This window comes from Phyllobates terribilis, unplaced genomic scaffold (genome assembly GCF_046119375.1).
Source record: "Phyllobates terribilis strain yellow unplaced genomic scaffold, ASM4611937v1 Scaffold_2__4_contigs__length_985480577, whole genome shotgun sequence".
NCBI classification, from domain to species: Eukaryota; Metazoa; Chordata; class Amphibia; order Anura; family Dendrobatidae; genus Phyllobates; species Phyllobates terribilis.
In genome coordinates, this window is record NW_027362762.1 from 557,199,578 (window position 1) to 557,217,006 (window position 17,429).

A 17,429-nucleotide genomic window follows, 5' to 3' on the forward strand; every position below is an offset into this window, starting at 1 on the left:
CAGACTTTCAGATAGGGGAAATGTCAGTGAGCGTTCCGATTTCAGTTCCAGAGCGATTCGCCCAATGAGTCATTGTTATTTAGTCGTTTTCAGACAATTTTCTGGATTTTTGAAAATTTCACTTTTTTGTGAAAATATCCACTAAATGAGGGAATAATATGTGTGAGGGTACCCCAGGAGAGTTCCAAATGTGTGTGGGTAGAATATATATCCCACGGGGGTAAAATTGAAAAAAGTTTAAAAAAATTTTTTTTTGGACTTAGTGATTTTTCTGGCGTTTATCAGACTTTCAGATAGGGGAAATGTCAGTGAGCGTTCCGATTTCAGTTCCAGAGCGCTTCGCCCAATGACTCCTTTTTATTTAGTCGTTTTCAGCCAATTTTCTGGATTTTCGAAAATTTCACTTTTTTTGTGAAAATATCCACTAAATGAGGGAATAATATGTGTGAGGGTTCCCCAGGAGAGTTCCAAATGTGTGTGGGTAGAATATATATCCCACGGGGGAAAAATTGAAAAAAGTTGAAAACATTTTTTTTTTGGACTTAGTCATTTTTCCAGCGTTTATCAGACTTTCAGATAGGGCAAATGTCAGTGAGCGTTCCGATTTCAGTTCCAGAGCGATTCGCCCAATGAGTCCTTGATATTTAGTCGTTTTCAGCCAATTTTTTGGATTTTTGAAAATTTCACTTTTTTGTCATAATATCCACTAAATGAGGGAATAATATGTGTGAGGGTACCCCAGGAGAGTTCCAAATGTGTGTGGGTAGAATATATATCCCACGGGTGTAAAATTGAAAAAAGTTGAAAAAAATTTTTTTTTGGACTTAGTCATTTTTCTGGCGTTTATCAGACTTTCAGATAGGGGAAATGTCAGTGAGCATTCCGATTTCAGTTCCAGAGTGATTCACCCAATGAGTCCTTGATATTTAGTCGTTTTCAGACAATTTTTTGGATTTTTTAAAATTTCACTTTTTTGTGAAAATATCCACTAAATGAGGGAATAATATGTGTGAGGGTACCCCAGGAGAGTTCCAAATGTGTGTGGGTAGAATATATAGCCCACGAGGGTAAAATTGAAAAAAGTTGAAAAAAATTTTTTTTTGTACTTAGTCATTTTTCCGCCGTTTATCAGACTTTCAGATAGGGGAAATGTCAGTGAGCATTCCGATTTCAGTTCCAGACTGATTCACCCAATGAGTCCTTGATATTTAGTCGTTTTCAGCCAATTTTTTGGATTTTTGAAAATTTCACTTTTTTGTGAAAATATCCACTAAATGAGGGAATAATATGTGTGAGGGTACCCCAGGAGAGTTCCAAATGTGTGTGGGTAGAATATATATCCCACGGGGGTAAAATTGAAAAAAATAAAAAAATTAAAATTTTTTTGGACTTAGTGATTTTTCTGGCGTTTATCAGACTTTCAGATAGGGGAAATGTCAGTGAGCGTTCCGATTTCAGTTCCAGAGCGATTCGCCCAATGAGTCCTTGATATTTAGTCGTTTTCAGCCAATTTTTTGGATTTTTGAAAATTTCACTTTTTTGTCATAATATCCACTAAATGAGGGAATAATATGTGTGAGGGTACCCCAGGAGAGTTCCAAATGTGTGTGGGTAGAATATATATCCCACGGGGGTAAAATTGAAAAAAGTTGAAAAAAATTTTTTTTTAGACTTAGTCATTTTTCTGCCGTTTATCAGACTTTCAGATAGGGGAAATGTCAGTGAGCATTCCGATTTCAGTTCCAGAGCGATTCGCCCAATGAGTCCTTGTTATTTAGTCGTTTTCAGCCAATTTTCTGGATTTTTGAAAATTTCACTTTTTTGTGAAAATATCCACTAAATGAGGGAATAATATGTGTGAGGGTACCCCAGGAGAGTTCCAAATGTGTGTGGGTAGAATATATATCAAACGGGGGAAAAATTGAAAAAAGTTTAAAAAAAAATTTTTTTGGACTTAGTCATTTTTCTGGTGTTTATCAGACTTTCAGATAGGGCAAATGTCAGTGAGCGTTCCGATTTCAGTTCCAGAGCGATTCGCCCAATGAGTCCTTGATATTTAGTCGTTTTCAGCCAATTTTTTGGATTTTTGAAAATTTCACTTTTTTGTCATAATATCCACTAAATGAGGGAATAATATGTGTGAGGGTACCCCAGGAGAGTTCCAAATGTGTGTGGGTAGAATATATATCCCACGGGGGTAAAATTGAAAAAAGTTGAAAAAAATTTTTTTTTGGACTTAGTCATTTTTCTGGCGTTTATCAGACTTTCAGATAGGGGAAATGTCAGTGAGCATTCCGATTTCAGTTCCAGAGTGATTCACCCAATGAGTCCTTGATATTTAGTCGTTTTCAGCCAATTTTCTGGATTTTTGAAAATGTCACTTTTTTGTGAAAATATCCACTAAATGAGGGAATAATATGTGTGAGGGTACCCCAGGAGAGTTCCAAATGTGTGTGGGTAGAATATATATCCCATTGGGGTAAAATTGAAAAAAGTTTAAAAAAATTTTTTTTTGGACTTAGTCATTTTTCTGGCGTTTATCAGACTTTCAGATAGGGCAAATGTCAGTGAGCGTTCCGATTTCAGTTCCAGAGCGATTCGCCCAATGAGTCCTTGATATTTAGTCGTTTTCAGCCAATTTTTTGGATTTTTGAAAATTTCACTTTTTTGTCATAATATCCACTAAATGAGGGAATAATATGTGTGAGGGTACCCCAGGAGAGTTCCAAGTGTGTGTGGGTAGAATATATATCCCACGGGGGTAAAATTGAAAAAAGTTGAAAAAAATTTTTTTTTGGACTTAGTCATTTTTCCGGCGTTTATCAGACTTTCAGATAGGGGAAATGTCAGTGAGCATTCCGATTTCAGTTCCAGACTGATTCACCCAATGAGTCCTTGATATTTAGTCGTTTTCAGCCAATTTTTTGGATTTTTGAAAATTTCACTTTTTTGTGAAAATATCCACTAAATGAGGGAATAATATGTGTGAGGGTACCCCAGGAGAGTTCCAAATGTGTGTGGGTAGAATATATATCCCACGGGGGTAAAATTGAAAAAAGTTTAAAAAAATTTTTTTTTGGACTTAGTGATTTTTCTGGCGTTTATCAGACTTTCAGATAGGGGAAATGTCAGTGAGCGTTCCGATTTCAGTTCCAGAGTGATTCGCCCAATGACTTCTTGTTATTTAGTCGTTTTCAGCCAATTTTCTGGATTTTTGAAAATTTCACTTTTTTGTGAAAATATCCACTAAATGAGGGAATAATATGTGTGAGGGTACCCCAGGAGAGTTCCAAATGTGTGTGGGTAGAATATATATCCCACGGGGGAAAAATTGAAAAAAGTTGAAAACATTTTTTTTTTGGACTTAGTCATTTTTCCAGCGTTTATCAGACTTTCAGTTAGGGGAAATGTCAGTGAGCGTTCCGATTTCAGTTCCAGAGCGATTCGCCCAGAGTCCTTGATATTTAGTCGTTTTCAGCCAATTTTTTGGATTTTTGAAAATTTAACTTTTTTGTCATAATATCCACTAAATGAGGGAATAATATGTGTGAGGGTACCCCAGGAGAGTTCCAAATGTGTGTGGGTAGAATATATATCCCACGGGGGTAAAATTGAAAAAAGTTTAAAAAAATTTTTTTTTGGACTTAGTGATTTTTCTGGCGTTTATCAGACTTTCAGATAGGGGAAATGTCAGTGAGCGTTCCGATTTCAGTTCCAGAGCGATTCGCCCAATGACTCCTTTTTATTTAGTCGTTTTCAGCCAATTTTCTGGATTTTCGAAAATTTCACTTTTTTTGTGAAAATATCCACTAAATGAGGGAATAATATGTGTGAGGGTCCACCAGGAGAGTTCCAAATGTGTGTGGGTAGAATATATATCCCACGGGGGTAAAATTGAAAAAAATAAAAAAATAAAAATTTTTTTGGACTTAGTGATTTTTCTGGCGTTTATCAGACTTTCAGATAGGGGAAATGTCAGTGAGCGTTCCGATTTCAGTTCCAGAGCGATTCGCCCAATGAGTCCTTTTTATTTAGTCGTTTTCAGCCAATTTTTGGGATTTTTGAAAATTTCACTTTTTTGTCATAATATCCACTAAATGAGGGAATAATATGTGTGAGGGTACCCCAGGAGAGTTCCAAATGTGTGTGGGAAGAATATATATCCCACGGGGGTAAAATTGAAAAAAGTTGAAAAAAATTTTTTTTTGGACTTAGTCATTTTTCTGGCGTTTATCAGACTTTCAGATAGGGGAAATGTCAGTGAGCGTTCCGATTTCAGTTCCAGAGCAATTCGCCCAATGAGTCCTTGATATTTAGTCGTTTTCAGCCAATTTTTTGGATTTTTGAAAATTTCACTTTTTTTGTGAAAATATCCACTAAATGAGGGAATAATATGTGTGAGTGTACCCCAGGAGAGTTCCAAATGTGTGTGGGTAGAATATATATCCCACGGGGGTAAAATTGAAAAAAGTTGAAAAAAAATTTTTTTTGGACTTAGTCATTTTTCTGGCGTTTATCAGACTTTCAGATAGGGCAAATGTCAGTGAGCGTTCCAATTTCAGTTCCAGAGCGATTCGCCCAATGAGTCCTTGTTATTTAGTCGTTTTCAGCCAATTTTCTGGATTTTTGAAAATGTCACTTTTTTGTGAAAATATCCACTAAATGAGGGAATAATATGTGTGAGGGTCCAACAGGAGAGTTCCAAATGTGTGTGGGTAGAATATATAGCCCACGGGGGTAAAATTGAAAAAAGTTTAAAAAAAATTTTTTTTGGACTTAGTCATTTTTCCGGCGTTTATCAGACTTTCAGATAGGGGAAATGTCAGTGAGCGTTCCGATTTCAGTTCCAGAGTGATTCTCCCAATGAGTCCTTGTTATTTAGTCGTATTCAGCCAATTTTCTGGATTTTTGAAAATGTCACTTTTTTGTGAAAATATCCACTAAATGAGGGAATAATATGTGTGAGGGTACCCCAGGAGAGTTCCAAATGTGTGTGGGTAGAATATATATCCCACGGGGGTAAAATTGAAAAAAGTTGAAAAAAATTTTTTTTTAGACTTAGTCATTTTTCTGCCGTTTATCAGACTTTCAGATAGGGGAAATGTCAGTGAGCATTCCGATTTCAGTTCCAGAGCGATTCGCCCAATGAGTCCTTGTTATTTAGTCGTTTTCAGCCAATTTTCTGGATTTTTGAAAATTTCACTTTTTTGTGAAAATATCCACTAAATGAGGGAATAATATGTGTGAGGGTACCCCAGGAGAGTTCCAAATGTGTGTGGGTAGAATATATATCCCACGGGGGTAAAATTGAAAAAAGTTTAAAAAAATTTTTTTTTGGACTTAGTGATTTTTCTGGCGTTTATCAGACTTTCAGATAGGGGAAATGTCAGTGATCGTTCCGATTTCAGTTCCAGAGCGATTCGCCCAATGACTCCTTTTTATTTAGTCGTTTTCAGCCAATTTTCTGGATTTTCGAAAATTTCACTTTTTTTGTGAAAATATCCACTAAATGAGGGAATAATATGTGTGAGGGTCCACCAGGAGAGTTCCAAATGTGTGTGGGTAGAATATATATCCCACGGGGGTAAAATTGAAAAAAATAAAAAAATAAAAATTTTTTTGGACTTAGTGATTTTTCTGGCGTTTATCAGACTTTCAGATAGGGGAAATGTCAGTGAGCGTTCCGATTTCAGTTCCAGAGCGATTCGCCCAATGAGTCCTTTTTATTTAGTCGTTTTCAGCCAATTTTTGGGATTTTTGAAAATTTCACTTTTTTGTCATAATATCCACTAAATGAGGGAATAATATGTGTGAGGGTACCCCAGGAGAGTTCCAAATGTGTGTGGGAAGAATATATATCCCACGGGGGTAAAATTGAAAAAAGTTGAAAAAAATTTTTTTTTGGACTTAGTCATTTTTCTGGCGTTTATCAGACTTTCAGATAGGGGAAATGTCAGTGAGCGTTCCGATTTCAGTTCCAGAGCAATTCGCCCAATGAGTCCTTGATATTTAGTCGTTTTCAGCCAATTTTTTGGATTTTTGAAAATTTCACTTTTTTTGTGAAAATATCCACTAAATGAGGGAATAATATGTGTGAGTGTACCCCAGGAGAGTTCCAAATGTGTGTGGGTAGAATATATATCCCACGGGGGTAAAATTGAAAAAAGTTGAAAAAAATTTTTTTTTGGACTTAGTCATTTTTCTGGCGTTTATCAGACTTTCAGATAGGGCAAATGTCAGTGAGCGTTCCAATTTCAGTTCCAGAGCGATTCGCCCAATGAGTCCTTGTTATTTAGTCGTTTTCAGCCAATTTTCTGGATTTTTGAAAATGTCACTTTTTTGTGAAAATATCCACTAAATGAGGGAATAATATGTGTGAGGGTCCAACAGGAGAGTTCCAAATGTGTGTGGGTAGAATATATAGCCCACGGGGGTAAAATTGAAAAAAGTTTAAAAAAAATTTTTTTTGGACTTAGTCATTTTTCCGGCGTTTATCAGACTTTCAGATAGGGGAAATGTCAGTGAGCGTTCCGATTTCAGTTCCAGAGTGATTCTCCCAATGAGTCCTTGTTATTTAGTCGTATTCAGCCAATTTTCTGGATTTTTGAAAATGTCACTTTTTTGTGAAAATATCCACTAAATGAGGGAATAATATGTGTGAGGGTACCCCAGGAGAGTTCCAAATGTGTGTGGGTAGAATATATATCCCACGGGGGTAAAATTGAAAAAAGTTGAAAAAAATTTTTTTTTAGACTTAGTCATTTTTCTGCCGTTTATCAGACTTTCAGATAGGGGAAATGTCAGTGAGCATTCCGATTTCAGTTCCAGAGCGATTCGCCCAATGAGTCCTTGTTATTTAGTCGTTTTCAGCCAATTTTCTGGATTTTTGAAAATTTCACTTTTTTGTGAAAATATCCACTAAATGAGGGAATAATATGTGTGAGGGTACCCCAGGAGAGTTCCAAATGTGTGTGGGTAGAATATATATCCCACGGGGGTAAAATTGAAAAAAGTTGAAAAAAATTTTTTTTTAGACTTAGTCATTTTTCTGCCGTTTATCAGACTTTCAGATAGGGGAAATGTCAGTGAGCATTCCGATTTCAGTTCCAGAGCGATTCGCCCAATGAGTCCTTGTTATTTAGTCGTTTTCAGCCAATTTTCTGGATTTTTGAAAATTTCACTTTTTTGTGAAAATATCCACTAAATGAGGGAATAATATGTGTGAGGGTACCCCAGGAGAGTTCCAAATGTGTGTGGGTAGAATATATATCCCACGGGGGTAAAATTGAAAAAAGTTTAAAAAAATTTTTTTTTGGACTTAGTGATTTTTCTGGCGTTTATCAGACTTTCAGATAGGGGAAATGTCAGTGAGCGTTCCGATTTCAGTTCCAGAGCGATTCGCCCAATGACTCCTTTTTATTTAGTCGTTTTCAGCCAATTTTCTGGATTTTCGAAAATTTCACTTTTTTTGTGAAAATATCCACTAAATGAGGGAATAATATGTGTGAGGGTCCACCAGGAGAGTTCCAAATGTGTGTGGGTAGAATATATATCCCACGGGGGTAAAATTGAAAAAAATAAAAAAATAAAAATTTTTTTGGACTTAGTGATTTTTCTGGCGTTTATCAGACTTTCAGATAGGGGAAATGTCAGTGAGCGTTCCGATTTCAGTTCCAGAGCGATTCGCCCAATGAGTCCTTTTTATTTAGTCGTTTTCAGCCAATTTTTGGGATTTTTGAAAATTTCACTTTTTTGTCATAATATCCACTAAATGAGGGAATAATATGTGTGAGGGTACCCCAGGAGAGTTCCAAATGTGTGTGGGTAGAATATATATCCCACGGGGGTAAAATTGAAAAAAGTTGAAATAAAATTTTTTTTGGACTTAGTCATTTTTCCGGCGTTTATCAGACTTTCAGATAGGGGAAATGTCAGTGAGCGTTCCGATTTCAGTTCCAGAGTGATTCTCCCAATGAGTCCTTGTTATTTAGTCGTATTCAGCCAATTTTCTGGATTTTTGAAAATGTCACTTTTTTGTGAAAATATCCACTAAATGAGGGAATAATATGTGTGAGGGTACCCCAGGAGAGTTCCAAATGTGTGTGGGTAGAATATATATCCCACGGGGGTAAAATTGAAAAAAGTTGAAAAAAATTTTTTTTTAGACTTAGTCATTTTTCTGCCGTTTATCAGACTTTCAGATAGGGGAAATGTCAGTGAGCATTCCGATTTCAGTTCCAGAGCGATTCGCCCAATGAGTCCTTGTTATTTAGTCGTTTTCAGCCAATTTTCTGGATTTTTGAAAATTTCACTTTTTTGTGAAAATATCCACTAAATGAGGGAATAATATGTGTGAGGGTACCCCAGGAGAGTTCCAAATGTGTGTGGGAAGAAAATATATCCCACGGGGGTAAAATTGAAAAAAGTTGAAAAAAAATTTTTTTTGGACTTAGTCGTTTTTCCAGCGTTTATCAGACTTTCAGATAGGGGAAATGTCAGTGAGCGTTCCGATTTCAGTTCCAGAGCAATTCGCCCAATGAGTCCTTGATATTTAGTCGTTTTCAGCCAATTTTCTGGATTTTTGAAAATTTAACTTTTTTGTGAAAATATCCACTAAATGAGGGAATAATATGTGTGAGGGTACCCCAGGAGAGTTCCAAATGTGTGTGGGTAGAATATATATCCCACGGGGGTAAAATTGAAAAAAGTTGAAAAAAATATTTTTTTGGACTTAGTCATTTTTCTGGCGTTTATCAGACTTTCAGATAGGGGAAATGTCAGTGAGCATTCCGATTTCAGTTCCAGAGTGATTCACCCAATGAGTCCTTGATATTTAGTCGTTTTCAGCCAATTTTTTGGATTTTTGAAAATTTCACTTTTTTTGTGAAAATATCCACTAAATGAGGGAATAATATGTGTGAGGGTACCCCAGGAGAGTTCCAAATGTGTGTGGGTAGAATATATATCCCACGGGGGTAAAATTGAAAAAAGTTGAAAAAATTTTTTTTATGGAGTTAGTCATTTTTCCGGCGTTTATCAGACTTTCAGATAGGGCAAATGTCAGTGAGCGTTCCAATTTCAGTTCCAGAGCGATTCGCCCAATGAGTCCTTGTTATTTAGTCGTATTCAGCCAATTTTCTGGATTTTTGAAAATGTCACTTTTTTGTGAAAATATCCACTAAATGAGGGAATAATATGTGTGAGGGTACCCCAGGAGAGTTCCAAATGTGTGTGGGTAGAATATATATCCCACGGGGGTAAAATTGAAAAAAGTTGAAAAAAATTTTTTTTTAGACTTAGTCATTTTTCTGCCGTTTATCAGACTTTCAGATAGGGGAAATGTCAGTGAGCATTCCGATTTCAGTTCCAGAGCGATTCGCCCAATGAGTCCTTGTTATTTAGTCGTTTTCAGCCAATTTTCTGGATTTTTGAAAATTTCACTTTTTTGTGAAAATATCCACTAAATGAGGGAATAATATGTGTGAGGGTACCCCAGGAGAGTTCCAAATGTGTGTGGGAAGAAAATATATCCCACGGGGGTAAAATTGAAAAAAGTTGAAAAAAAATTTTTTTTGGACTTAGTCGTTTTTCCAGCGTTTATCAGACTTTCAGATAGGGGAAATGTCAGTGAGCGTTCCGATTTCAGTTCCAGAGCGATTCGCCCAATGAGTCATTGTTATTTAGTCGTTTTCAGACAATTTTCTGGATTTTTGAAAATTTCACTTTTTTGTGAAAATATCCACTAAATGAGGGAATAATATGTGTGAGGGTACCCCAGGAGAGTTCCAAATGTGTGTGGGTAGAATATATATCCCACGGGGGTAAAATTGAAAAAAGTTTAAAAAAATTTTTTTTTGGACTTAGTGATTTTTCTGGCGTTTATCAGACTTTCAGATAGGGGAAATGTCAGTGAGCGTTCCGATTTCAGTTCCAGAGTGATTCTCCCAATGAGTCCTTGTTATTTAGTCGTATTCAGCCAATTTTCTGGATTTTTGAAAATGTCACTTTTTTGTGAAAATATCCACTAAATGAGGGAATAATATGTGTGAGGGTACCCCAGGAGAGTTCCAAATGTGTGTGGGTAGAATATATATCCCACGGGGGTAAAATTGAAAAAAGTTGAAAAAAATTTTTTTTTAGACTTAGTCATTTTTCTGCCGTTTATCAGACTTTCAGATAGGGGAAATGTCAGTGAGCATTCCGATTTCAGTTCCAGAGCGATTCGCCCAATGAGTCCTTGTTATTTAGTCGTTTTCAGCCAATTTTCTGGATTTTTGAAAATTTCACTTTTTTGTGAAAATATCCACTAAATGAGGGAATAATATGTGTGAGGGTACCCCAGGAGAGTTCCAAATGTGTGTGGGTAGAATATATATCCCACGGGGGTAAAATTGAAAAAAGTTGAAAAAAATTTTTTTTTAGACTTAGTCATTTTTCTGCCGTTTATCAGACTTTCAGATAGGGGAAATGTCAGTGAGCATTCCGATTTCAGTTCCAGAGCGATTCGCCCAATGAGTCCTTGTTATTTAGTCGTTTTCAGCCAATTTTCTGGATTTTTGAAAATTTCACTTTTTTGTGAAAATATCCACTAAATGAGGGAATAATATGTGTGAGGGTACCCCAGGAGAGTTCCAAATGTGTGTGGGTAGAATATATATCCCACGGGGGTAAAATTGAAAAAAGTTTAAAAAAATTTTTTTTTGGACTTAGTGATTTTTCTGGCGTTTATCAGACTTTCAGATAGGGGAAATGTCAGTGAGCGTTCCGATTTCAGTTCCAGAGCGATTCGCCCAATGACTCCTTTTTATTTAGTCGTTTTCAGCCAATTTTCTGGATTTTCGAAAATTTCACTTTTTTTGTGAAAATATCCACTAAATGAGGGAATAATATGTGTGAGGGTCCACCAGGAGAGTTCCAAATGTGTGTGGGTAGAATATATATCCCACGGGGGTAAAATTGAAAAAAATAAAAAAATAAAAATTTTTTTGGACTTAGTGATTTTTCTGGCGTTTATCAGACTTTCAGATAGGGGAAATGTCAGTGAGCGTTCCGATTTCAGTTCCAGAGCGATTCGCCCAATGAGTCCTTTTTATTTAGTCGTTTTCAGCCAATTTTTGGGATTTTTGAAAATTTCACTTTTTTGTCATAATATCCACTAAATGAGGGAATAATATGTGTGAGGGTACCCCAGGAGAGTTCCAAATGTGTGTGGGAAGAAAATATATCCCACGGGGGTAAAATTGAAAAAAGTTGAAAAAAAATTTTTTTTGGACTTAGTCGTTTTTCCAGCGTTTATCAGACTTTCAGATAGGGGAAATGTCAGTGAGCGTTCCGATTTCAGTTCCAGAGCAATTCGCCCAATGAGTCCTTGATATTTAGTCGTTTTCAGCCAATTTTCTGGATTTTTGAAAATTTAACTTTTTTGTGAAAATATCCACTAAATGAGGGAATAATATGTGTGAGGGTACCCCAGGAGAGTTCCAAATGTGTGTGGGTAGAATATATATCCCACGGGGGTAAAATTGAAAAAAGTTGAAAAAAATATTTTTTTGGACTTAGTCATTTTTCTGGCGTTTATCAGACTTTCAGATAGGGGAAATGTCAGTGAGCATTCCGATTTCAGTTCCAGAGTGATTCACCCAATGAGTCCTTGATATTTAGTCGTTTTCAGCCAATTTTTTGGATTTTTGAAAATTTCACTTTTTTTGTGAAAATATCCACTAAATGAGGGAATAATATGTGTGAGGGTACCCCAGGAGAGTTCCAAATGTGTGTGGGTAGAATATATATCCCACGGGGGTAAAATTGAAAAAAGTTGAAAAAATTTTTTTTATGGAGTTAGTCATTTTTCCGGCGTTTATCAGACTTTCAGATAGGGCAAATGTCAGTGAGCGTTCCAATTTCAGTTCCAGAGCGATTCGCCCAATGAGTCCTTGTTATTTAGTCGTATTCAGCCAATTTTCTGGATTTTTGAATATGTCACTTTTTTGTGAAAATATCCACTAAATGAGGGAATAATATGTGTGAGGGTACCCCAGGAGAGTTCCAAATGTGTGTGGGTAGAATATATATCCCACGGGGGTAAAATTGAAAAAAGTTGAAAAAAATTTTTTTTTAGACTTAGTCATTTTTCTGCCGTTTATCAGACTTTCAGATAGGGGAAATGTCAGTGAGCATTCCGATTTCAGTTCCAGAGCGATTCGCCCAATGAGTCCTTGTTATTTAGTCGTTTTCAGCCAATTTTCTGGATTTTTGAAAATTTCACTTTTTTGTGAAAATATCCACTAAATGAGGGAATAATATGTGTGAGGGTACCCCAGGAGAGTTCCAAATGTGTGTGGGAAGAAAATATATCCCACGGGGGTAAAATTGAAAAAAGTTGAAAAAATATTTTTTTTGGACTTAGTCGTTTTTCCAGCGTTTATCAGACTTTCAGATAGGGGAAATGTCAGTGAGCGTTCCGATTTCAGTTCCAGAGCGATTCGCCCAATGAGTCATTGTTATTTAGTCGTTTTCAGACAATTTTCTGGATTTTTGAAAATTTCACTTTTTTGTGAAAATATCCACTAAATGAGGGAATAATATGTGTGAGGGTACCCCAGGAGAGTTCCAAATGTGTGTGGGTAGAATATATATCCCACGGGGGTAAAATTGAAAAAAGTTTAAAAAAATTTTTTTTTGGACTTAGTGATTTTTCTGGCGTTTATCAGACTTTCAGATAGGGGAAATGTCAGTGAGCGTTCCGATTTCAGTTCCAGAGCGCTTCGCCCAATGACTCCTTTTTATTTAGTCGTTTTCAGCCAATTTTCTGGATTTTCGAAAATTTCACTTTTTTTGTGAAAATATCCACTAAATGAGGGAATAATATGTGTGAGGGTTCCCCAGGAGAGTTCCAAATGTGTGTGGGTAGAATATATATCCCACGGGGGAAAAATTGAAAAAAGTTGAAAACATTTTTTTTTTGGACTTAGTCATTTTTCCAGCGTTTATCAGACTTTCAGTTAGGGGAAATGTCAGTGAGCGTTCCGATTTCAGTTCCAGAGCGATTCGCCCAGAGTCCTTGATATTTAGTAGTTTTCAGCCAATTTTCTGGATTTTTGAAAATTTCACTTTTTTTGTGAAAATATCCACTAAATGAGGGAATAATATGTGTGAGGGTACCCCAGGAGAGTTCCAAATGTGTGTGGGTAGAATATATATCAAACGGGGGAAAAATTGAAAAAAGTTTAAAAAAAAATTTTTTTGGACTTAGTCATTTTTCTGGTGTTTATCAGACTTTCAGATAGGGCAAATGTCAGTGAGCGTTCCGATTTCAGTTCCAGAGCGATTCGCCCAATGAGTCCTTGATATTTAGTCGTTTTCAGCCAATTTTTTGGATTTTTGAAAATTTCACTTTTTTGTCATAATATCCACTAAATGAGGGAATAATATGTGTGAGGGTACCCCAGGAGAGTTCCAAATGTGTGTGGGTAGAATATATAGCCCACGAGGGTAAAATTGAAAAAAGTTGAAAAAAATTTTTTTTTGTACTTAGTCATTTTTCCGCCGTTTATCAGACTTTCAGATAGGGGAAATGTCAGTGAGCATTCCGATTTCAGTTCCAGACTGATTCACCCAATGAGTCCTTGATATTTAGTCGTTTTCAGCCAATTTTTTGGATTTTTGAAAATTTCACTTTTTTGTGAAAATATCCACTAAATGAGGGAATAATATGTGTGAGGGTACCCCAGGAGAGTTCCAAATGTGTGTGGGTAGAATATATATCCCACGGGGGTAAAATTGAAAAAAATAAAAAAATAAAAATTTTTTTGGACTTAGTGATTTTTCTGGCGTTTATCAGACTTTCAGATAGGGGAAATGTCAGTGAGCGTTCCGATTTCAGTTCCAGAGCGATTCGCCCAATGAGTCCTTGATATTTAGTCGTTTTCAGCCAATTTTTTGGATTTTTGAAAATTTCACTTTTTTGTCATAATATCCACTAAATGAGGGAATAATATGTGTGAGGGTACCCCAGGAGAGTTCCAAATGTGTGTGGGTAGAATATATATCCCACGGGGGTAAAATTGAAAAAAGTTGAAAAAAATTTTTTTTTAGACTTAGTCATTTTTCTGCCGTTTATCAGACTTTCAGATAGGGGAAATGTCAGTGAGCATTCCGATTTCAGTTCCAGAGCGATTCGCCCAATGAGTCCTTGTTATTTAGTCGTTTTCAGCCAATTTTCTGGATTTTTGAAAATTTCACTTTTTTGTGAAAATATCCACTAAATGAGGGAATAATATGTGTGAGGGTACCCCAGGAGAGTTCCAAATGTGTGTGGGAAGAAAATATATCCCACGGGGGTAAAATTGAAAAAAGTTGAAAAAAAATTTTTTTTGGACTTAGTCGTTTTTCCAGCGTTTATCAGACTTACAGATAGGGGAAATGTCAGTGAGCGTTCCGATTTCAGTTCCAGAGCGATTCGCCCAATGAGTCATTGTTATTTAGTCGTTTTCAGACAATTTTCTGGATTTTTGAAAATTTCACTTTTTTGTGAAAATATCCACTAAATGAGGGAATAATATGTGTGAGGGTACCCCAGGAGAGTTCCAAATGTGTGTGGGTAGAATATATATCCCACGGGGGTAAAATTGAAAAAAGTTTAAAAAAATTTTTTTTTGGACTTAGTGATTTTTCTGGCGTTTATCAGACTTTCAGATAGGGGAAATGTCAGTGAGCGTTCCGATTTCAGTTCCAGAGCGCTTCGCCCAATGACTCCTTTTTATTTAGTCGTTTTCAGCCAATTTTCTGGATTTTCGAAAATTTCACTTTTTTTGTGAAAATATCCACTAAATGAGGGAATAATATGTGTGAGGGTACCCCAGGAGAGTTCCAAATGTGTGTGGGTAGAATATATATCCCATTGGGGTAAAATTGAAAAAAGTTTAAAAAAATTTTTTTTTGGACTTAGTCATTTTTCTGGCGTTTATCAGACTTTCAGATAGGGCAAATGTCAGTGAGCGTTCCGATTTCAGTTCCAGAGCGATTCGCCCAATGAGTCCTTGATATTTAGTCGTTTTCAGCCAATTTTTGGGATTTTTGAAAATTTCACTTTTTTGTCATAATATCCACTAAATGAGGGAATAATATGTGTGAGGGTACCCCAGGAGAGTTCCAAGTGTGTGTGGGTAGAATATATATCCCACGGGGGTAAAATTGAAAAAAGTTGAAAAAAATTTTTTTTTGGACTTAGTCATTTTTCTGGCGTTTATCAGACTTTCAGATAGGGGAAATGTCAGTGAGCATTCCGATTTCAGTTCCAGAGTGATTCACCCAATGAGTCCTTGATATTTAGTCGTTTTCAGACAATTTTTGGGATTTTTTAAAATTTCACTTTTTTGTGAAAATATCCACTAAATGAGGGAATAATATGTGTGAGGGTACCCCAGGAGAGTTCCAAATGTGTGTGGGTAGAATATATATCCCACGGGGGTAAAATTGAAAAAAATAAAAAAATAAAAATTTTTTTGGACTTAGTGATTTTTCTGGCGTTTATCAGACTTTCAGATAGGGGAAATGTCAGTGAGCGTTCCGATTTCAGTTCCAGAGCGATTCGCCCAATGAGTCCTTGATATTTAGTCGTTTTCAGCCAATTTTTTGGATTTTTGAAAATTTCACTTTTTTGTCATAATATCCACTAAATGAGGGAATAATATGTGTGAGGGTACCCCAGGAGAGTTCCAAATGTGTGTGGGTAGAATATATATCCCACGGGGGTAAAATTGAGAAAAGTTGAAAAAAATTTTTTTTTGGACTTAGTCATTTTTCTGGCGTTTATCAGACTTTCAGATAGGGGAAATGTCAGTGAGCATTCCGATTTCAGTTCCAGAGTGATTCACCCAATGAGTCCTTGATATTTAGTCGTTTTCAGCCAATTTTCTGGATTTTTGAAAATGTCACTTTTTTGTGAAAATATCCACTAAATGAGGGAATAATATGTGTGAGGGTACCCCAGGAGAGTTCCAAATGTGTGTGGGTAGAATATATATCCCACGGGGGTAAAATTGAAAAAAGTTGAAAAAATTTTTTTTATGGAGTTAGTCATTTTTCCGGCGTTTATCAGACTTTCAGATAGGGGAAATGTCAGTGAGCGTTCCGATTTCAGTTCCAGAGTGATTCTCCCAATGAGTCCTTGTTATTTAGTCGTTTTCAGCCAATTTTCTGGATTTTTGAAAATGTCACTTTTTTGTGAAAATATCCACTAAATGAGGGAATAATATGTGTGAGGGTACCCCAGGAGAGTTCCAAATGTGTGTGGGAAGAAAATATATCCCACGGGGGTAAAATTGAAAAAAGTTGAAAAAAAATTTTTTTTGGACTTAGTCGTTTTTCCAGCGTTTATCAGACTTTCAGATAGGGGAAATGTCAGTGAGCGTTCCGATTTCAGTTCCAGAGCGATTCGCCCAATGACTCCTTTTTATTTAGTCGTTTTCAGCCAATTTTCTGGATTTTCGAAAATTTCACTTTTTTTGTGAAAATATCCACTAAATGAGGGAATAATATGTGTGAGGGTACCCCAGGAGAGTTCCAAATGTGTGTGGGTAGAATATATATCCCACGGGGGAAAAATTGAAAAAAGTTGAAAACATTTTTTTTTTGGACTTAGTCATTTTTCCAGCGTTTATCAGACTTTCAGTTAGGGGAAATGTCAGTGAGCGTTCCGATTTCAGTTCCAGAGCGATTCGCCCAGAGTCCTTGATATTTAGTAGTTTTCAGCCAATTTTCTGGATTTTTGAAAATTTCACTTTTTTTGTGAAAATATCCACTAAATGAGGGAATAATATGTGTGAGGGTACCCCAGGAGAGTTCCAAATGTGTGTGGGTAGAATATATATCAAACGGGGGAAAAATTGAAAAAAGTTTAAAAAAAAATTTTTTTGGACTTAGTCATTTTTCTGGTGTTTATCAGACTTTCAGATAGGGCAAATGTCAGTGAGCGTTCCGATTTCAGTTCCAGAGCGATTCGCCCAATGAGTCCTTGATATTTAGTCGTTTTCAGCCAATTTTTTGGATTTTTGAAAATTTCACTTTTTTGTCATAATATCCACTAAATGAGGGAATAATATGTGTGAGGGTACCCCAGGAGAGTTCCAAATGTGTGTGGGTAGAATATATATCCCACGGGGGTAAAATTGAAAAAAGTTGAAAAAAATTTTTTTTTGGACTTAGTCATTTTTCTGGCGTTTATCAGACTTTCAGATAGGGGAAATGTCAGTGAGCATTCCGATTTCAGTTCCAGAGTGATTCACCCAATGAGTCCTTGATATTTAGTCGTTTTCAGCCAATTTTCTGGATTTTTGAAAATGTCACTTTTTTGTGAAAATATCCACTAAATGAGGGAATAATATGTGTGAGGGTACCCCAGGAGAGTTCCAAATGTGTGTGGGTAGAAT